We start from the raw sequence: 22,437 nt of genomic DNA on the forward strand, positions 1-22,437 counted from the left end.
ATATCTCGCTCATATCTATACTCTGTCTTAGCAGTATTGCAAGTGGCTTCGCGATAGTGTTTGCAGTTTTTTTTAACAAAATCGCTGGAACTCCATCTGGTCCGGCTGCCGATCCATTTTTAATTTCGTTTATAGCCGTGACAATATCTGCTTCATTAATATCTATATCCGTTAGATATTCAACATTTTCTTCTCTCATTTCTGTTTCATTATTCTCATTCGCAATTCTTGGCGTGAACTCACTCTTATATTTTTCTGCTAATATGTTGCATATTTCCTTTTTTTCATTCGTTAGCCGTCCTTCAATTCTTAGAGGGCCTATTTCTATTCTCCTTTTATTCATCTTTTTTGCATAGGAGTAAAGTACTTTGGGGTTTCTTTTTATATTTTGAAGTGTACTTTCTTCTAAGTCCCTTTTTTCATTTTCTTTCGACTGTATTATCTTTTGTTCTGCATTTTCTATCTTACATTTTATTTCCCTCATTTTCCACACATTTTTTTCTTTTGCAAGATTTTTCTTCCACTTTTTAATTTTCTGAAATAAGATCCTTCTGTCTCTTGGTATGCACGTCTTTTGTTTATTGTTTTTTTTCGGTACATATTTTTCAACAATTTTCTCCAGTATTTTGTACAGTATATCCGTATTTACCTGTATATTATCACTTATAAATACATTTTTCCATTCTTTATTCAGTTCTTTATTTATTTCTGACCATTTTATATTCTTACTGTAAAAGTTATATTTTCCATATCCTTCCCAAAGTTTTGTGCTTTTATTAATTCTGTGATCACTTGCTTTGGAATGAACTATCAATTCTATGACATTGTGGTGTGAAATTCCCGTGTTATACACTATTATTTCTTTAACTTAATTCACCTCATTCACAAATACTAGATCTAGGACATTTTCCTTTCTTGTTGGAATGTGGTTTATTTGTTGCATATTATGTTCTAATAGCATATCTTGAAGCTTTTCAAATTGCCTCTTATCTTCTGCGCTACTATTACTATCTTTTTTATATGTATACATACAACCACTTTCTTCTATCCGTTCTTTCCAATCCACGAAAGGAAAGTTAAAATCTCCGGATAGGAGTATATTCCAGTCTTTATGGTTTCTACATATATCATCTATTTTTTCTATTATTATGTCAAACTCCTTAGTGTTTGGGGGTCTGTAAACTACAATATTCATTAGTTTTTCAAATTCAAATTCTACCGCAATCAATTCACATTCTGTGTTGCTGTATTTTTCACATACTTTTCCTTGATTTATGTCTCTTCCATATATTGCGGTTCCCCCGTGATTCCTATTTTTTTCTGTCTGATCTATAAGTTTGGAAACCCTTTATCTGGTCATCACTGCCAGTCTCTTGGGAATACCATGTTTCACTTATATTTAATATATCTATTTTTTCAATTTGGGTTAGTTCTTCTAAGAACTCTATTTTCCTTTTAGAGTTACTCGTGACTAAACCCTGTGCATTCATTACTATTATGGTTTGTGTTTCATCCCCATTATTTAATATGTTATTTTGATAATAAAATAAATTTTTGAATATACTTACCCGGTGATTATAATAGCTGCAACTCTGTTGCTCGACAGAAAAACTCTACGTAAAAATTCGCCAGCGATCGCTACACAGGTAGGAGGTGTACTCAACAGCGCCATCTGTCCTTCAGATACCCATTACTCATTGTAAACAAAGAACTCAATTTTCTCCTCGGTCCACTGTGTCTCTATTGGGGAGGAAGGGAGGGTCCTTTAATTTATAATCACCGGGTAAGTATATTCAAAAATTTATTTTATTATCAAAATAACATTTTTCAATATTTAACTTAGCCGGTGATTATAATAGCTGATTCACACCCAGGGGGGTGGGTAGAGACCAGCAAAATATGTTTACATCATATGAGCTAAGAATTTTTATTTAATTTTAGAAGTTATCAAAATAACTAAACAAAATAAATAGGTACCTGGTAAGGAAGTCGACTTGAACAATTACTCTGCCTTTTTAAGTACGTCTTCCTTACGGAGCCTCACGATCCTCTTAGGATGCTGAGCGACCCCTAGGAGCTGAAGTATCAAGGGTTGCAACCCATACAACAGGACCTCATCAAAACCTCTAATCTAGGCGCTTCTCAAGAAATGACTTTGACCACCCGCCAAATCAACTAGGATGCGAAAGGCTTCTTAGCCTTCCGGACAACCCAAAGACAATAAAAACATTTCAAGAGAAAGATTAAAAAGGTTATGGAATTAGGGAATTGTAGTGGTTGAGCCCTCACCCACTACTGCACTCGATGCTACGAATGGTCCCAGAGTGTAGCAGTTCTCGTAAAGAGACTGGACATCCTTAAGATAAAAAGACGCGAACACTGACTTGCTTTTCCAATAGGTTGCGTCGATTATACTTCGCAGAGATCTATTTTGTTTAAAGGCCACGGAAGTTGCGACAGCTCTAACTTCGTGTGTCCTTACCTTCAGCAAAGCTTGGTCTTCCTCATTCAGATGGGAATGAGCTTCTCGTATTAACAGTCTGATAAAATAGGATAAAGCATTCTTTGACATAGGCAAAGATGGTTTCTTAACTGAACACCATAAAGCTTCAGACGGGCCTCGTAAAGGTTTAGTTCGTTTTAAATAGAACTTAAGAGCTCTTACAGGGCATAAGACTCTTTCTAGTTCATTTCCAACCATACGATAAGCTTGGAATATCGAACGATTTTGGCCAAGGTCGAGAAGGCAGCTCGTTTTTGGCTAGAAAACCAAGTTGTAGAGAACATATACGTTTCAGATGAGAATCCAATGTTCTTGCTGAAGGCATGAATCTCACTGACTCTTTTAGCTGTGGCTAAGCATACCAGGAAAAGAGTCTTTAAGGTGAGATCTTTCAGGGAGGCTGATTGTAGCGGCTCGAACCTGTCTGACATAAGGAATCTTAGTACCACGTCTAAATTCCAACCAGGTGTAACCAAACGACGCTCCTTCGTGGTCTCAAAAGACTTAAGGAGGTCCTGTAGATCTTTATTGTTGGAAAGATCTAAGCCTCTGTGACGGAAGACTGATTCCAACATGCTTCTGTAACCCTTGATAGTGGGAGCTGAAAGAGATCGTTCTTTCCTCAGATATAAGAGGAAGTCAGCTATTTGAGTTACAGAGGTACTGGTCGAGGATACGGATACTGACTTGCACCAGTTTCGGAAGATTTCCCACTTCGATTGGTAGACTCTAAGGGTGGATGTTCTCCTTGCTCTAGCAATCGCTCTGGCTGCCTCCTTCGAAAAGCCTCTAGCTCTCGAGAGTCTTTCGATAGTCTGAAGGCAGTCAGACGAAGAGCGTGGAGGCCTTGGTGTACCTTCTTTACGTGTGGCTGACGTAGAAGGTCCTTAGGGGAAGTGTTCTGGGAACGTCTACTAGCCATCGAAGTACCTCGGTGAACCATTCTCTCGCGGGCCAGAGGGGAGCAACTAGCGTCAACCTTGTCCCTTCGTGAGAGGCGAACTTCTGCAGTACCTTGTTGACAATCTTGAACGGAGGGAATGCATATAGATCTAGATGTGACCAATCTAGGAGAAAGGCATCTATATGAACTGCTGCTGGGTCCGGGATTGAAGAGCAAAGTATTGGGAGCCTCTTGGTCATCGAGGTTGCGAAGAGATCTATGGTTGGCTGGCCCTAGGTGGCCCAAAGTCTCTTGCATACATCCTTGTGGAGGGTCCATTCAGTTGGAATTATTTGTCCCTTCCGACTGAGACAATCTGCCATGACATTCAAGTTGCCTTGGATGAACCTCGTTACTAGTGATATGTTTAGACCTTTTGACCAGGTGAGGAGGTCCCTTGCGATCTCGTACAACGTCAGAGAGTAGGTCCCTCCTTGCTTGGAGATGTACGCCAAAGCCGTGGTGTTGTCCGAGTTCACCTCCACCACTTTGCCTTGAAGGAGAGACCTGAAGCTTTTCCAGGCCAGACGTACTGCCAGTAGCTCCTTGCAGTTGAAATGCATTGTCCTTTGACTCGAGTTCCATATCCCCGAGCATTCCCGACCGTCTAATGTCGCACCCCAGCCTACGTCCGATGCGTCCCAGAAGAGAACGTGGTTGGGAGTCTGAACAGCCAGGGGAAGACCCTCTCTTAGGTTGATATTGTCCTTTCACCAAGTCAGACAAGACTTTATCTTTTCGGAAACCGGGATCGAGACCGCTTCTAGCGTCTTGTCCTTTTTCCAGTGAAAAGCTAGATGGTATTGAAGAGGACGGAGGTGTAGTCTTCCTAGTGACACAAATTGATCCACGGATGACAGTGTCCCTACCAGACTCATCCACAGCCTGACTGAGCAGCGTTCCTTCTTCAGCATCTCTGGATGGATAGCAGGGCTGGGGGCTGATCGTCTTGTTGTTCAGCAATGTCCTCATCAGAGGGTTCCTCATCCGAAACTGATGAGGAAACGGCAACGGAGTGGGCAACGTCTGGCTCGCTGAATCCGGTCGCACTGGTGGATGAGTGACGGAGCCGGACGCAATATCATGGAACTGCTGCACAGTCTGTGAACTGTCAACAACCATGGGTGCGCGAGGAAGCACAGCGTCAACCCGAGACTGTCTAGACCGTCTGGGTTGTGCAGTCAACACCCTACCGGGTTGCTGAGGTTGACGCACTGCGTCAAAACAAGTCACCTCTGCTGGTTGTTGAACGTCCTGAACGTCAAAAACCACCTCCGAGCGTCGCTTAATGTCAACGTGCGGCTGGCAACCCACACTGGGTCGCATCGGTGGAGTAACCACCTCAACTGGCAGACGCGAGTAGGTTACCTCAGCGTCAACAGGGCGCACAACCGACCGGTTGGAAGGTTGTTGGCCAGAAGGTTCTTCTCCGCATTTAAGTCCTCTATCAAGGACGCAAGCTTGGACTGCATGTCTTGCAGCAAAGCCCATTTAGGGTCTACGGGAGCAGGTGTGGCAACAGACGGGGTTAGCGACTGAGGCGGAACCGTTTACCATCCCTGAAAGCCTTGTTATGCGTGACATAATAGTACAGCAAAACTTCAAAGGCTCGACAACAGCTGTGAAGTTGACCTGTAAACAACTTGGAGCGTCTCCTGGCTAGGCGCCAGGGAGAGTCTACCAGAATTGAGAAGTCTATCTGGGCAGAGGCATGAACTCCCAAGCCGAGAACTTCTCTTGTGTCATATCAGACTCTAGCTCTATAAACCAGTTTAAAAGAAGGGAAAACAAAGGCTGTATTCCCCAAACTCCTCCTGGTGAAAAACCAGTCGCCTAGCCAACGTAACGCTCTCTAGGAGAGCGAGAGAGCACTAGCTTAAAAACAACGGCTTCGAAGTAGCTAGGCCTAGTGTAAGCTCTGACGTTTAGGCGAACGAGGAGCAGCAGTTACAAAAAAGATCCGGACGAAGATCCTTAAAAAAATCATCATGATTTAATTAAAGTCCATAGGAGGCTAAGCAGCTTTAGGCTCCTCTCCATCTGACAGAGTCCTCAAGGGAATATCAGTAGGAGGGAGAACAGCAACTTCCTCATCTACAGGAACCTTGTCCGATAAAAGCTGAGTCTCTCACTGGAGCATTAGTAACGGACCAGAACGCAACGTCATGTAACTGCTTGACAGTCTGTGAACTGTCAACAACTGAACTGTCAACCACAACAGGTGCGTGAGGACGCACAGCGTCCACTCGAGACTGCTTTGACTGCCTAGACTGAGCAGTCAAAACAACTCTAGAATGCGGAGGTTGACGCACAGCGTCAAAACAAGTCAACTCCGATTGTTAGTGAACGTCTTGAACGTCAACAGGAGCATCAGCCAGTGGCCTAACATCCAAATGCGGCTGAAAAACCACACGAGACCGCATCGAGTGTGGTTCTAAACAACCTGACTGACGTGACTAAGCTACGCCAACGTCAACAGTAAGCACAAAGGAACGTTAGGTTGGCTGAAAGCCAGGATATCGATGAGATAAACGGCTAGACTCAACGGACTAATCGGCAGAATAGTCTTCCATAAGGGAGGCAAGCATATACTGTATGTTTTGCCATACAACCCCTTAAGGATCAACGGAAATGGTTGTGGTAATAGACGAGGGTAACGTCTGTGACCGCAACACTTTGCCTACAAAAAAAGACTCTCGGAGTCTGTGTTACGCTTTTGTTAGGCGGCGAGCAGTTATCCGATGACTGCATAGGGTCAGAGCTGTCCTAATGGCTGTAACCAGGACGCTGGACCTGTCCTGAAAGGACTGACTTTCGCTTAAGGGCTCCGAAACCTTGAGACAGGTTTCTTATGCGAAAAGCCTACGGATGGCGAGGAGAAACAACGTCTCTCTCGTCTTATGGTAGGGGAGATCTTGGTAAGATACACCCGATACCATAGAGGGAAAACGTCTGTTCGTTGGTCAAGGCCTCTCGAACCCATAAGTCGTTTGACATTACTTCTCCCCTGGGCTTGGGAGCTTGTAAGAGGTCCCGGACTAGGTGAACGACAGGCACGAACAGACGAACCCTCGGACGCAACACTGTAACACTTTGCGCATATCACTTTATCACTTCGATTTTCTGTTTTGCACTTATTTCTACCTGAAACACGCAATTCTACCCTTCATTAAAAGGTAGTAATTGTGAAATTAGTCGTATAATGCAAGCTCATAATACTAGCAAAAAACAGAAAACATATTTTAAGATAAAAATAAAAATCAGTGGCTGGGAAAGAGACTAAACACTAGTTCATATAACTACGTTTTCAATCTCTCACCGCACATAGCCTGGGGACGAGAATAAAAACCTAAAAACGTTTTATCCTTCCTCCCCGTACAGCGACTAGGGACGTGAGTAACACGAGAACAACGTTACCCGCTTGAACGGAACGTTTTCTCTCCTCTCTCTCCCTCCGTCTCTATCTCTCTCTCTCTTTCTCTCTTGATTTCGCACCTAAGAGAAGAGCCCAATTATATATCGTCAAAAAAAAAAATGTTATTTGACTAAAGGAAAAAAAAACTGAAAGGTTTTTCAAATAAAAAGTTCCTTTAAATTAGAATTTAAAACATTTAAGCTAAGAAAGAATGAACAAAACGTCAGAATCGATTTACTCTTACTGCAAAGTGAAACCGTGATACACTCTCTCTCTATCGTAACGATAGAGCGCATGTTGAACGTCCTGAACGTCAACAACTGCGTAGCATAAATAACTAAACTAAAGTTCATCTTTGAAAACAGTACGAAGACTATCAAAGAAATTCTTTCATAAAAAATTACATCTAAAAAGTTTTAAATCCTTAGCTCTTTAAAAGCTATTTACGATATAAAGGGCTCAACGTTGATTAACTTCGGTTTCCAAGTTAGGACCGCCTACTCTCAGGAAAGGTCTATATAAACAAAGCATTAAAATTTATTTTTATATGTTTATAAAAAATGGAAAGTTAATCGAAGAGGCCTAATAAAGGCGGAGAGATATAAAATATATATAGGAAAATCTATAACGTGATAAGATAATTACTAAAAGCCTAAACACACTTCCGTCTAAGGGAAGGGTCGGCCATTTAAAAGTGAAAGAAAGTCCATACTCTCTTTGTCACCATAATTAAATCTATCCAAAACGAGTTCAAGTTTTAAGATGAAGATAAAACACCTGCATAGCGAAAGCTCAAAACTAGAATAGTGTACTTCACCAAATAGTTGTGAAAACAAATCCAGTTAGCAACAGCGAATTAGTAGGTCTTGCCGGTAGCCCGACAGAGAGAAAATTGAGTTCTTTGTTTACAATGAGTAATGGGTATCTGAACGACAGATGGCGCTGTTGAGTACACCCCCTACCTGTGTAGCGATCGCTGGCGAATTTTTACGTAGAGTTTTTCTGTCGAGCAACAGAGTTGCAGCTATTCTAATCACCGGCTAAGTTAAATATTGAAAAATTGGTAATAATATGGATTCTCCCATGCTTCCTTCCTGTTCTGATATAATGTTCTTTTCTTCATTTCCCGGAATTCTGCCATTAAAAAATCCAACTTTTCTATTATATTTGCTCTTTCGCCTTCATATTTGTGTGTGTATACCTGCAACTGTCCCCATATCTGCACCAACCCCTGGCATTATACTGTATATGCATTCTTTGTAGTTGGGCTCTAAATGTGCAAGTTTGGGTTGAAAGGCCTCATATCTTGGGGCTCTTAGTTCAAAGCGCGGTATATACACGGCCTGCTTTTTTGTTTCTTTTTTTGTTTCATTTTTGCTTTCATTTTTCTTTTCAGTTTGCTGAGTTTCCTTACTTTCATTCATGGTTGCAGGATGCATATATCAACATTTTTTGTTGTAAATGCATCCTTTTCCTTCTTTTAGGTTTTTGCATATTTTTGGATGAAGATCTCTGCATTCGTCTCCATGTCCGTCTAAATACGCACATTTACCATATATTTCATAATTATGGCATATCTTTGGATGCTTGTAGTAGCATCTTTCGCCAAATCTGCAATTCCCTCTTTTCAGCATATTGCAGACTATATCCTTCTTTTCTATTTTTTCTTGTTCTTGCTCTTCCCTAAAATTATGTAGGTCCGGGTAGAGTCTCTTGGGTCTATTATTTGTTTCCATCTGGTAATTTATTTCTTCATAAGTATGTTGTTGGATGGCATCATAGGTTATATCAATGATTTCTTCTGCATCCTTACACATATCCTATTCATTGTTCTCTTCTTCTACTTTTTCTTCTTCTTCTTCTTCTGTTTCTTCTTCTTCCTCTTCTTTATCTTCAACTATTTGCAGATTTAGTCTCGACTTAATTATATTTTCTATCCAGACTAAGCATGTTGAGCAGAATACCTTTGTGTCTTTATTTTTTATTTTTTGCTGTATTTCAGCACATGTGGGATGTGTTGGGACATGACAGGCATCACATTTTCTAATCAATTGTTGAGGATTATTAATGGAATACCATATCTTACATGTATTACACCATTTAGGCATTCTTTTTCCCATTGCATCAATCAGCATATTCACCATATTGGACTTCTTATTGTTCTTTGATGGAATGTGTTGATTGATGTAGACTTTCTTTATAAGTCTCTTTAACACTTGGATTTTCTTTAGAATTTCTTCTATTATCTTGCTGATGTTTTCCGCAGATTTGCTCCAGTTTATTGGATCATATTGTTTCAATATGTCTGCGAATATTTTTCCGTCACATTGGTTGACGTTACTAGTGACCTCTGTTATCAGACGGTCGAGCTCCTGTTTCGCCAACTCATGGAATTTATTTTTGCTGAGTCCAGCGATGTCTCTCCAAGCCTTGCCCGTGTTGTACATAGCCATCTTGATTAGATTTTTAGTAATTCACAAGATAACTATTCTATGCCGACGTTTTATCCCACTTCTCCGACCTCAAACTAATCACTGACTATTCACGAAAACTTGTAGCTATATTGCACTCGATAGCCTTTTGTTATCCGCGTTAAATCATGATATTTATAGGGTCGCAAAAGTGTAATCACTCACCGGCACACAGAGAGAAAGAGTGTTCATTTGCTTTAGTTTTGTCAGAGAGAGAGAGAGAGAGAGAGAGAGAATTTCATTTGCTTTAGTTTTGTTAGATCGCGTGTGCGCGAGAGAGTATGTGTGTATGTGTGTTTGTGTGTGCGTGTTTTGTGTGTCCGCGGTGCGCGCCGAAGAACAAGGGTAGTTAGCGAATGATTGGTTGTTGTTGTTAAGACTGTCGGTATATTTGAGGTTGTTTGTTTACATTTTTTTAGCTAGGATAGGGCGGTGATGAATGTCTTGGGTGAAAGCATTGGATCTCTGACTGTAGAAGGAGTCGGTTGTTATTTTTTTTGCTCTTCGAAAGCCGGCTGTGAAGCTTTTTTTTATATTCTGAGTAAGTACTGTTTTTATTTATTTTTGTTAGGCGCGTTCATGAGTGATAGAAAGTTTATTATTTATCTTTGATTATAGTGCGATAGTTTAGTTAGTTAGGAGTTTTCGTAAGCGTTTTTTCTTTTTTATTGCAGGCCGTAATTCCTCCTTTAGGCTCCTTTAGACTCCTTGGAGTTTTAGTTTGGCCTGGAAGGTGGTGTTTGCCAGCCGTGTGCTTTGTATGAATAGCTTGATGATGACGACCTGGACCGTACAATGAACAAAGTTAGACTGCGGATATTTATATAAATAGAGAATTTGAGCGTTGACGACCCGGCTGGAAATAAATTTGTTGTTTACGATGATGATGACCCCTTTAATGTGATTGGACAGTCGAATTAACTGCAGGGATTTGTGGCAATTGGCTACAAGGATTGTTGCCAGTGTGTGGAGTCTGTGGACTACGGTTACCACACAACTTATATATTTAATATTTTGGCGTTCTCGCTTATGTTGGTGTTAAATGTGATTTATTTCTGGGTTGTGGTATACGATTGGGTTTAATATTAAGTGATTTATTTTAGTGTGTGGGTAAGTGTTTTTCGGTACTGTGTGTGGGTAAGTGTTTTTCAGTACTGTGTGTGGGTAAGTGTTTTTCGGTACTGTATGTGGACTGACGGTGTTGGGTTTATGTAAAGGATATTATTTTTTTCGATTATTGGTGAGTTCTGTGTACCCACACACACAGCTATAATATATAAATAGTGTTATTTTTGTCTGTTTTAGTGTTAAGTCAGTTTAATGATTTGTGTTCTGTTTTTGGTTGCGTTAATATAGTTTTAAGGCCATGTTTTGTTTTAATTTTCCTTCTGTCCAAGAGTCCAGTTTGAAGTAAAGTAAGGGGAAAGTTTGTATTGTGGGATATTTTGGAAGTAGAGTGATCAAAGGTGCGGGGGTTTGTTTTTGTTTACATCCCGCCACAACCCTTGAGTACAAGTCCTTACTTTCTCAAATATCATTACGCAAATGATAAGAGGGGACACAGAAAGACTGGGACGAATCATATTTGCTCCTCTGGTAAAGGTTTCTACCCTTATACACATGAGAGTGAGCAGTAGAGAACTTTACTTCAGAGCTCGACCTATGAGATGAATAGGATCTCTCAGAAGAAGGCCACTTAGGACACGTCCTACGTGGACCGTGTCTGCGATATTTTTCAGTTGGTATTATTCTGAGTGGATGGGGGGTACCATCCGAGGAAAAGAGAGTACGGGTTCCAGTGCCCTTTTCCTCTCCTGTTTCTAGAATAAAGAAATACCTGGGAAAGAAGTTTTTGGTTGTTCCATGGAACGGGTAATATCTGTAGTAGTATGAACAATGGGAAAGGCACTAGCTCGCGTATGTTGTGGTTAAATAACAGCTTTGCCATTGATATGATATTTCGAGGATGGATAAGTAGGATCCAACTATGGTAAATGAGTTCTAGAGGTAGAGGCTACCTGGTAGTCAACCTAGCCCAGGTTGACAGATATATAATCTTGTGTAACGTCAGCACGTCTACGTGCTTGGACAAGCATGGCACTATAAGGTCGTACATCTCTAGGATGTGAAATGACATCAAAGTCATTGCACAGAGGAATACACTCATGCGCTGGAATAGCAGCGCATTCTGTGACATTATGATGCAAAGGGATGATGGTACAGACATATCAGCCGGTGTGCGCTGCGATACAGTGATAAGTGTTGTTGAAACGAATGGCGTAGACCCATTAGTAGAGACAGTGAAGACTTTAGTCTTCCGCAATGCAATAACTTCTTGGAAAGAGATGACGAGATTGAGCCCTGACAATTCAGCCAAACCCATTAAGTCTGTGATGTGGACACTCCAGAGGAAGTCTGTACAGCATCGGATTAAGTGATAGGGGACGTCTGGAATGAGCCTAGAGAATACTTAAGAGAGTGATGACGAGGACCCCTGGGCATATGAGGCAATCCAGACTCTTATGAACAAGAGTGTGGCGTTCTCGGGTGAGAATAAGAGGAGACTTTCGACAATTTCAAGGATGATACCCCAAGAAGCAAAGTCATCCTGCTGGAACTCTGTCATAAAGGGCTCACCAATAAGCACACTACTGAAGTGGGAGGTGAGGGAGATCTACATAAATCATCGTAATCAGGCACTAAGGACACTGGGATTGGATAATGTGCAGTAGGGGCAGGGGCTGTTGCCAGGGGATCAGTCTCATGCAGCGACTCATGATCACTAGGCCCATGTGGCGATAATACATTAACAAAGTGACTATCATCAATATGTAAGGCAATCAAATCTCAACTGGTATCCTCAGTTACCAGAGTCCCTGAAGGATCCACAGAAGGAGGAATGGGGTGGGAAATATAGTGTCACAGAAATGAACTTCTGCTTCTTGCCATCTAAGGCCTTGGGCACAAATTCCCGTACGAATTTTTTAGCCGTATATGTCTGGGAATTTTTCAGTCGTAGCCATGAACTCTTGCAATGTAAGGCCTTGGGCACAACTGGCCGTGCTACCAGTGTGAAATCGTGGGTGTCTTTTACCTAACTTTCAACCATTATTTATCGAATTTAAAATGCAAGCAAATTATATAACTAAGACTGAAAATAGTCCAGTGGCAGAACAACGGTAATCCCTATTCTCATGAGACTACAGACATAAAAATTGAAAAAATGACAATTTCGAAGATAATTTGTATTTTTCCTAACCATACAAACCTTAGCTATACACAATGGGTTTACCATTTAGCGCAGCTGAAATGGCGAGCCATTAGAATTTAACGAGGGTGTATTACCCCCGCGCTAGTTAGCGGGGGGGTAGGGGAATGATAACTAGCTACCCCTCCCCCCTCCTCACACACAGATGAATGCTCACTTTCACTTAGAGGTAGGACTTGTCTTGGGGGACAGGGCTGGCGGGCAAATGTGTAAATAGCTAAGGTTTGTATGGTTAGGAAAAATACAAATTATCTTCGAATTTGTCATTTGTTCCGTAACCGAAATACAAACCACGCTATTTACAATGGGTGACTTACCCATTAGGTAGGGTGGAAAGTCCCCAGCCATACTGGCTTTGGCTTTACCCGGGGACTCAGAATCCGAGTGAGTCACACTCGAGAAAAGGAGTCCCTGCACCTCACAAGCTCCTTCTTCCGCAAGGAACCGTGTGGCCTACATAAGCTTGTGTGTGAAGGAAGAAGTGTGACCCGTCCTAGGCAGTTGACCTGGAGTTCCAGAAGGAACTCTGGGTTAGGACGTTCCCAATACCACCTTGTCAGGGTATGGGGGACGCGACAGTATTGACTCAATACTCGGAACACAAGGAAGCATGGTTTACCTGCAGAGGTTCGAGGTCAGCTATGCAGAGACCAGGATGCTGCCTCCCCGTAGAGGGGATGATGAAGAAAGAAATAAGGGCCAGACATACTTCTTTCGTTCATGCAGACTAAAACCTGATAACAATCCCCTCAACCTTCTGCTACCTGTCCAAAAAGGTGCCTGAGGTTAGACCAGCTGTTGTGTAGCCACCACAGAGCGATAGAAAACGTATCGAGACTCCTGTGGGTCACGCCCTGCAGGAAGCGGGCTGCGAAGGTCATTAGACGCTTCCAGACTCCAGCTTGTAGCACCTGCGTCACAGAGTAGTATTACTCGAAGGCGAGGGACGTTGCGATGTATCCAACATCGTGCTGTAGGGCGACGTGACGGGGGAGGGTCTGGAGACAGGTCGAGATGAATGTCCTTGAGTCCGGGTTGAATAGGTATACTGGTGACTCTCCCCCATGTCCTCCTTGTGCTCCCAAATAGGCTGCAACTGAGGACAAACTGCAGCTGTTCCCAAAGCTAACCTCTCGATTCCTTTACTGGCAAGAAAGAGAAGGTCTTGGGACATCAGATACAGAATGGAGACTCGAATTCTTGAAGGAATTGGACCGAAGGGCCGGGACCCCCAGATTCTGAGTCTAGCCAACAACTCAGGAGCAAACCTGAATGTTGCCTTCCCCTCTTCCTTAGAAGGGGGGAGTCGTACGAGACCAAGAAGATTGCTTACACACTGGCCGTGGCCAGAGTGAGCAGGAGACCCAAGGCGGAATACAATTCGAGGCCTGTCGTAAAAGGTCTTGAGAAGATCTCTTAAAGGACTAAAAGTCCGAGCCATGCTCCAAGTTGGAGGTCTTCCTCCGACTAGGGCAGGGACGATCGTAGCTTCGCATGAGCGAGGAAAGATCCAGCGGGCAGGAAAAAGTTATTCCTTTAAGCCTGAAGGTCAGGGAAAGGCTGAGCGACAGGCTTCATTGCCGAGAGTGGAAATGAGTTTCCTCCCGCCGAAAGGCAATAAGACCGTTATTGCTGGAGAAAAGGCCTCAAGGGAAGAGGTATATCTCCCACGGCACCAACCACCTTAGACTCTTCACTTTGCCTGGAAGACCCCTGCGGATGACTATCGCAGATGACGCGACATCCGTACCGCGACTGTAGCGGGTTGTCTCTTCTTGAGGAGGAGGCGTAGTGTCTCCAGGCATGAAGCCGAAGCGACGCCCCGGTTCGGGGGAGATATCGCAGTGTGGTTGTTTGAGTAGTCTGCGCCGTAGGGGAAGCTCTCCCGGGAGTTCCGTCAGGGGAAGCAGAGGGTCCAGAAACAGTTCTGCGCATAGTCCCAGTGGAGCTCTCCCATTGAAAGGTTGACAGACAACCTGGTCTTGTTGAGACCCATTGTCCACAGACAAAAAGGAGGGAAGACGCAGGCATCGAAGTTGTCCCACCATCACCGGAATGCATCTTGCCAGAGTCTCGGGGTCTAAGACTGGGGGGAAGAACAGCAGAAGCTTGAGGTTCCAAGCTGTCGCGATCAGGTCCCCCAGACCAGTACTTGCTAGTTATCCAAGGTCAAAGACCCCCAGATACACTCTCTCTACGAGGCTCTGCTCGGATAGTCTGAGAGAACATTCTCCTGCCTGGAATGAGAGAGCCGATGGTGGTATTGAGAGAATCTCAATCATCCCGGTATCTCTACTGCAAGATGTGAAGGTGTGAAAATGCGTCCCCTGCTGGTTAGAATACGCCAGAATCATGAAGTCGACGGGCACGGGGCGACTCGGCAGGAGCTGTAGGATCTGTAGAGGGGCCAGACTAAGGCCCCTAAGCCTGCCTGAATGATAGAGAGGTATCCTTCAGGTCTTGACCATAGGCCTGGACCGGAACATGCCCCCCCCCCCTTTCCTTTGACGAGTCCGAGAACAGCATCAAGAATGTGGGGAAAGGACGAGAATATCCACTACTGTACCATCAAGAGGTTCCATAGGTCAACACCCATTGCAGGTCTAATAGTTCCGCTGGTCCCATAGGGGCCAGGAAGTCCGGTTAAACGTTGCCTGAAACCACCGGAACTTGGGCCGGCCCACATGGAACTTATCCTGAGGCGACCGTTCGGACTATAGACGGGTCAATGAGGAAAGGAGAACTAGGAAACGTTCCAAGGTAGGGCTGAAAGCTCTGCTTGACTGAGAACAGGTACTGCGACTCTCCTCAGTCTTGCCACAGTCAACTGAAAGGAAGGCTCGGAGGATGTGGCAACAGAATCTGGCGTCCCCAGGTGGTCACCCATCCAAGTACCGACCAGAACCGACGTTGTTTAACCTCGCTGGACGGACGAGAAGCGGGGTTTCCAACGTGGTAAGGCTGTTGACTCAATATCATGGCCAGATACTCCAGATGTTGAGGCAGAAGAAGAGAAGGCTCAGAGCAAAGTACCATGAACCCACAATCATGGAAGCATCCGGAAGCTTGTTCCGGCGCTGAAGAAGGTCGAACCCGAGCCTACCGGAGTTGACCAGCCCTCAAAAAAGCAGAGGAGGCGGAAGCTTGCACCTGAGCGGCCATGAGGAAAGCAGGGAGAGTTCTCTGGGGAAAAAAACCTGCTATGCCACGGCGGGATAGCCACTCTGCATCATAAGCAGGAATACTTGCAATCTGGGCTGAATTCCACGAGCTCCCTGGAAGATGGATGGAACGGAAACTGAAAGTACCCGTCCTTCCGAACCAGGATTTAAGGAGTCCTGTCGCCTCGTTACCAGTCTGATCGATTCTGCTGTTCTACGCTGGCTAAAGTTTGTTCGACAAACTTGATCAGGGCTGAGAGGTCGACTACGGAACTCCCCTCTCAGATCCTTCCCTACAAGAAAGGATCGACTGAAGAGGCCGGGGGTGAAGCCGTCGATGATCCTATGGAGGACTTTCGCCTAAGGTATGGATCATTCTGCCCAACCGGGCAACTCTTGCCGACGCTATGGCATAGAGGTTCAGAGACACTGAATTCGCTGACAGAGACGGCAGGCGCGATATCCTTGGCTGATCACAGAGATTGTGCGGGAATGGGCATCGGGAAGCTGTCATCCGGATGAGTAACCTTAAGCATCCTCCAAGCGAGAAACCTGCAATCCTAGAGTTCGTGAACTCTGCCGCTCCTTTTAGGACTATGCCCCCCCGGGGGAGCCTCCCGTGCCATCTGTTCCTGACAGGAGGAAACTGCAATTGGACACCTTGTCCCAGTTGTCGTAGCCGATAACTTAGGCCGACGTGGTTGAAAGAAAAGGGTGCTGGAGCCCAGCAGAGTCTGGAAGAAAGCGCCTTGGAGGAGTGAAAACGGAAGTCGATTTCCTCCGCACAGCCGCTGTCTAAGTCTCTGTCCTTGGGCACAAACAAACTCTTCTCAAGGATGGAAGGGTGTCTGAGGTCGTCGACCTCCACAGATGAGACACCCGAAGGAAGCCCTCAGTCAGCGCGACCAGATGGTACAACATCGAGCTTGTCCGCAAGTTAGATATTTAACGACGAAAGGCCAAGGTGCCTGAGCTCGAGAGGAGGAAAGTACCCATGATCTTCCTGTAGCTTCCTTGAACCAAACCTCGGGCCGTAACCGAGGAGGGAAAGGACCTGGTAAGCCCCCAGAGGAAGGGGTAAGCAGTCACCCCTTGTCCGATGGAGAAATCTCGAACGGAAAGCCCCCCCCGCCAAAAATCCTTCCCGGGAATGACGGGGAAGGGCTAACCCAGGTTCTGGAAAGAGGAGTGTTGCTCAGACCTCCCTAAAGTTTCTTCCTATTCTTGCTAGTGCCATGCTCTGCGTTTACGGCGTGAGGCCATGATCTGGAAATACGCTCCAGAAGAACTCGCCAGGCTGGCCATGCTGCGAAAACCCCAATGGGAATCGTGGTCGCAATCGCCCTGGAGCTCGCGCGATGGTAATTCAAAGATTTGCGCGTGGGCAAATGTGGAAGCGCCCATGCGCGGTCACGCAGGAACGCAAACGAAGGAGCGCAGAAGGAGGGCGAGCGTGGTAGGAAGGGCGAGAGCTGGTGGTCGGCGAGCGATAACCCATAGACAAGCAATGAATACTGCAAGAATTAAGCCGACGTTTGTGCGAAGAAACACTGTAGGTTCGAGCGATGGAACACCGACGTTTGTGCGAAGAAACACCGTCGGTTCGCGCGACGGAACACCGTCGGTTCGCGCGACGGAACACCGTCGGTTCGCGCGACGGAACACCGTCGGTTCGCGCGACGGAACACCGTCGGTTCGCGCGACGGAACACCGTCGGTTCGCGCGACGGAACACCGTCGGTTCGCGCGACGGAACACCGTCGGTTCGCGCGACGGAACACCGTCGGTTCGCGCGACGGAACACCGTCGGTTCGCGCGACGGAACACCGTCGGTTCGCGCGACGGAACACCGTCGGTTCGCGCGACGGAACACCGTCGGTTCGCGCGACGGAACACCGTCGGTTCGCGCGACGGAACACCGTCGGTTCGCGCGACGGAACACCGTCGGTTCGCGCGACGGAACACCGTCGGTTCGCGCGACGGAACACCGTCGGTTCGCGCGACGGAACACCGTCGGTTCGCGCGACGGAACACCGTCGGTTCGCGCGACGGAACACCGTCGGTTCGCGCGACGGAACACCGTCGGTTCGCGCGACGGAACACCGTCGGTTCGCGCGACGGAACACCGTCGGTTCGCGCGACGGAACACCGTCGGTTCGCGCGACGGAACACCGTCGGTTCGCGCGACGGAACACCGTCGGTTCGCGCGACGGAACACCGTCGGTTCGCGCGACGGAACACCGTCGGTTCGCGCGACGGAACACCGTCGGTTCGCGCGACGGAACACCGTCCGTCCGCGCGACGGAATACCGTTGGTTCGCGCGCGGGCGAACATTGGAGAGCATGGGCGCGGACGCGCATGAGCGTAGACGTGCAGGCACGTGAGCGTGTGGGCGAGCAGGCGAATGATCGCGCGGTCGCACAGGCGAGCGGTCGCGCAGGCGAACGGTCGCGCCGGCGCGCCGGCGAGCGGTCGCGCCGGCGCGCAGGCGAGCGGTCGCGCAGGCGAGCGGTCTCGCCGGCACGCAGGCGTGCGGTCGCGCAGGCGAGCGGTCGCGAGGGTGAGCAGGTGAATGAGCGCGATGGCGAGGAAACGCGCTGCCGCGTGGGCGAGGAAGACCGCTGGCGATATGGATCAACAGGCGATCGGTGGTGAGCTGGTGAGCGCTAACGCGCAGGTTGGAGATGGCGCGTTGTGGCATGTCGACGCGTTGGCGAGCGATGGCGAGCAGCATGCGCAGGTGAGCGATCGCGCCATGGCAAGCAGCATGCGAAGGTGAGCGATCGCGCGATGGTGATCAGCATGCGCAGGTGGGCGTTCGTGCGATGGCGATCAGCATGCGCAGGTGGGCGGTCGCGCGATGGCGAGCAGCGTCCGCAGGTGGGCGGTCGCGCGATGGCGAGCAGCATCCGCAGGTGGGCGATAGCGCGATGGCGAGCAGCATCCGCAGGTGGGCGATAGCGCGATGGCGAGCAGCATCCGCAGGTGGGCGATCGCGCGATGGCGAGAAGCATCCGCAGGTGGGCGATCGCGCGATGGCGAGCAACATCCGCAGGTAGGCGATCGCGCGATGGCGAGCAGCATGCGCAGGTGAGCTAGTAGCTGGCGAACCATGTTCCTTCAGAAGTGTTGGAGATCCGGAGATCGCCGAGACACAGGTGATCGCTGGCGAGCTGATGATCGCTGACGAGCAGAAGGCAACGCGTGGAAGCCTGCGCATAGAAGAAGAGTCCTTGACCCAGACCTGAACCGAAGTTCTAGATCGCGAGGGCGAACGTGGGCGCGTAACAGGAACCAACAGGAACAGCAGGGATGATCATCATGAGAGCGCTGACGAACAGGAGAGCGCTGATGAGCAGGAGAGCGCCTGTGCGCTAACACTGAGCAGGAGCAGGAGAGAACACAGCAGAAGAGCGCGCAGGGGAACCCTGACATGCAAGGGAAGAACCCCCGTGGGAGGCAACCCTTTGCCCCGAAGGGATCGTTGTCCGTCGGGAGACTGATGTCCGTCGGAAGACCGTTGTCTGTCCGCCGGGAGACTGATGTCCGTCGGAAGACCGTTGTCTGTCCGCCGGGAGACTGATGTCCGTTGGAAGACCGTTGTCCGTCGGGAAGACCGTTGCCCGTCGGAAGACGAGATCAGACTGCTGTCCATCTGCACCTAGGCGGAAGATCAAGAAAAAGGAGTTGTAGGCTGCAAACGGAGATTCAAAAAGGCGCCTCTTAGCACCCTTATAGGGAGATGAGAGGTCCTTACGACGAGGCGGACGGTGGGCCTTACGGCGAGGGAGGCCAACAGCAACAGCAGCAGAAGAATCCTCCGAAGAGGAGTCTCTATGAGTGTACTCTCTCGCGAACGAAAGAGAAACACTTCGTAGAAGAGACTGGTCAGCCAGTGACCTAAAAGGAGCAATCCTCCGAAGAGGAGCTCCTGCAGTTGCCCAGCCCCTTGAGCGAAACTGCAGGTGTGACCGCTCAGCACCAAGAGCATAGTCGCACGAAAAAAAGGCAAGAGAAGAACCCCCCAAAATGGGAAAAACTCAAGCCTGGACAGGAAAAACTTCCCTCGGAAGGAAAGTTACCCGCCCAAGGAGGCAAGCCTCCTGAGAGTTCTAATATGAACTGGAGAGCTGTCCGTCGTCACGGGAGTACTTCCAGTAGAAGGAGACACGCCCCTGACGAAAATACAAGGGGGGAGGCAGCAACAGCCGAATCCCCAGGCCTCAACAAGACAGCTCACACCGTTACCATATTACAGAAACGAACTAGATCGGTAACTGTAAAAAAATAAAACAAAAATCATTGGTACACATTCATTCCCCCGGGAAAGCTCCGAAGAGGAATCCCGAGGGAAAGGAAACAAGAATTACACAACAGGCACGTGCCCTCACAACCACTTACACTCACGGAAGGAGAGCTGTAACCAAAACAGATTATAACAATTATAATTATGTAACTATGTAATAAAAAATAATGAATGAACACTAAAGAAAGAACGAAAACCCCGAAAGGAATCGTTCTACAAGCTGAAAAAAAAAAAAAAAAAACTACAACAATTAGATTCATAAACTAATTGAGACAAACGTACGGCGTAGCAACCCCCCCACACGGAAAGGAAGCCACAAGGGCGTAGTAACACGTAGTAAAAGGGTGAACGACCTCAAGAGAGAGAGAGAGAGAAAGACCGAAGTCAAACTCGATCGCCACCCATAAAATACGCCGTGGTGGCCAAACTGCCGAGGACACCACGTAGATATCGTACACTATACACACAAATCTGAAAAGGAAACTTACTGATTTCTATACTCAAATATATATACAAACATGAAAACATGTTTACATGTATACTGAGTAAAAGAAAAGTAAGCGATTAAGTAAAGACAAAACAAACAATGGCTGCCAAGAGAGGACCAAGACAGAGACGTCTGTCCCAGTCCGAGCCAAAAGTGAAAGTGGGTATTCACCTGTGTGTGAGGGGGAGGATGGGTAGCTAGCTACCACTCCCCTACCCCCCCGCTAACTAGCGCGGGGGTAATACACCCTCGTTAAATTCTAATGGCTCGCCATTTCAGCTGCGCTAAAAGGTAAACCCAATGTAAATAGCGTGGTTTGTATTTCGGTTACGGAACAAATAGATTTTGAGCGAACCGTTTTTTTTTAATCAAACAAACCTGAGACTTTTAACGAGAGGTTGATTTCTGCGACGTTGGAAGTCGGTCGTTAAAATTCATAATGAGCTGGGGGTGGTATAAGCCCAACCTGTTCAACAGTACAATTCAGAATTGTCTGTCTAAACTAGAACTTTTATTAGCCTCTGTAGCCAATGAGAAAAAGGAGAGATGGCAAGAACTGATAACCAGCACAGATATGACTTAGAACAGTAAGAAAGCATGGAAAACAATCAGTCAACTGAACTCTCATAAGAACACCTAAACGAGAATAGCTACCGTAACATCCAATGCAGGCGTAAAACAACTCTTACATAATGGGAAGCCATATGACAAAGAACGAAGATATCACAAAAGAATGAAGTACGAAATGAAAGAGAATAACGAGATGAAACCACTCACTGTTGAAGAACTCCAGGAAGCCATGAAACACCATAAACCTAGAAAAGCTGCTGGTCTGGATGACATTACATTTGAGATAATGCTGCACTTTGGCAACAGGAATAAATCATGAGCATTAGTACTTCTTAACAACTTTGCAAGAACATTCAAGATCCCAAAACTATGGAGAGAAGCTAAAGTTGTGGCCTTGCTAAAACCTGGCAAAGACCCTATGATCCCTAAGAGTTATCGGCCAGTATCTCTCCTCTGCACCTTATATAAACTGTACGAACAGGTGACGATGGTCCGCATAGCTCCCACAGTCGAAGATCAACTGACACCAGACCGGGCTGGCTTCCAAGCAGGAAGATCCTGCTGCTTTCAGGTACTTAGCCTCACTCAGTATATTGAGGATGGCTCTGAGCTTGGCAAAATCACAAAGGGTAATATTTTATGACCTAACAGCAGCCTATAACAATGCGAACCACAGGTGGCTCCTTTTAAAACTTGCCAAAGTTATTCACATGTACTTGAGACAACAGCAAAACTGAAGCTCTGCGGGCTGGTGAGTAGGGACCCGCCAATTCACTATGAGTAATATGGCGATTAACCTGGGTTGCAAGCAAACCTTCGTTAGACAGAGGCGCTCGCCCACACACCATGCTAGCCCTCGTTAGATGGGTGTGCAACAATGCGCATGACTTCTCTGTGAGACTGGTGTCTTTGCTAACACAGGCTGATGCATCATGAAGCGAGGTACTTATGCCCTCCTACCAGAGAAGGTATTTGCTCACAAGGAGAAGAATAAGGTTGTGCTGAACTAGAAGAAGGGCAGGTTTTCCCTTGTGAGAGGTCAAAACTCAAAGGCCCAGGTCCCAAAGGGCTTGGCCTCACAAAACTATATGAGCTTTGTGGTGCCCAACGGACACGATGTACGCAATAACCATGAAGTGTTACAGTGTCATAGCTTACAAGACTCATAGATGACCCCAAAGGGAAATTGCTCGTGAGACTCGTGCCTTGGGGGTACTATGGGAGACGCAAGCAAGCAAGCAAGCATGCATCACCATCTTGTACCCTGGGGTACAACGGCAAGGGGCAGGAGTTGCGAGCAGCCACCTAACCCC

At 46.6% G+C, this 22,437-nt stretch overlaps 1 long non-coding RNA gene and 1 pseudogene across 3 annotated transcripts in view; both read right to left on the reverse strand.

Moving 5' to 3' along the window:
- LOC137638267 (uncharacterized) overlaps positions 1 to 22,437 on the reverse strand; it is an 82,222-nt gene that overhangs the window by 46,154 nt on the left and 13,631 nt on the right. The window lies entirely within an intron of this gene.
- On the reverse strand, positions 15,451 to 15,569 carry LOC137638919 (5S ribosomal RNA; annotated as a pseudogene).

Source organism: Palaemon carinicauda, chromosome 3 (assembly GCF_036898095.1).
Source record: "Palaemon carinicauda isolate YSFRI2023 chromosome 3, ASM3689809v2, whole genome shotgun sequence".
Taxonomy (NCBI): domain Eukaryota; kingdom Metazoa; phylum Arthropoda; class Malacostraca; order Decapoda; family Palaemonidae; genus Palaemon; species Palaemon carinicauda.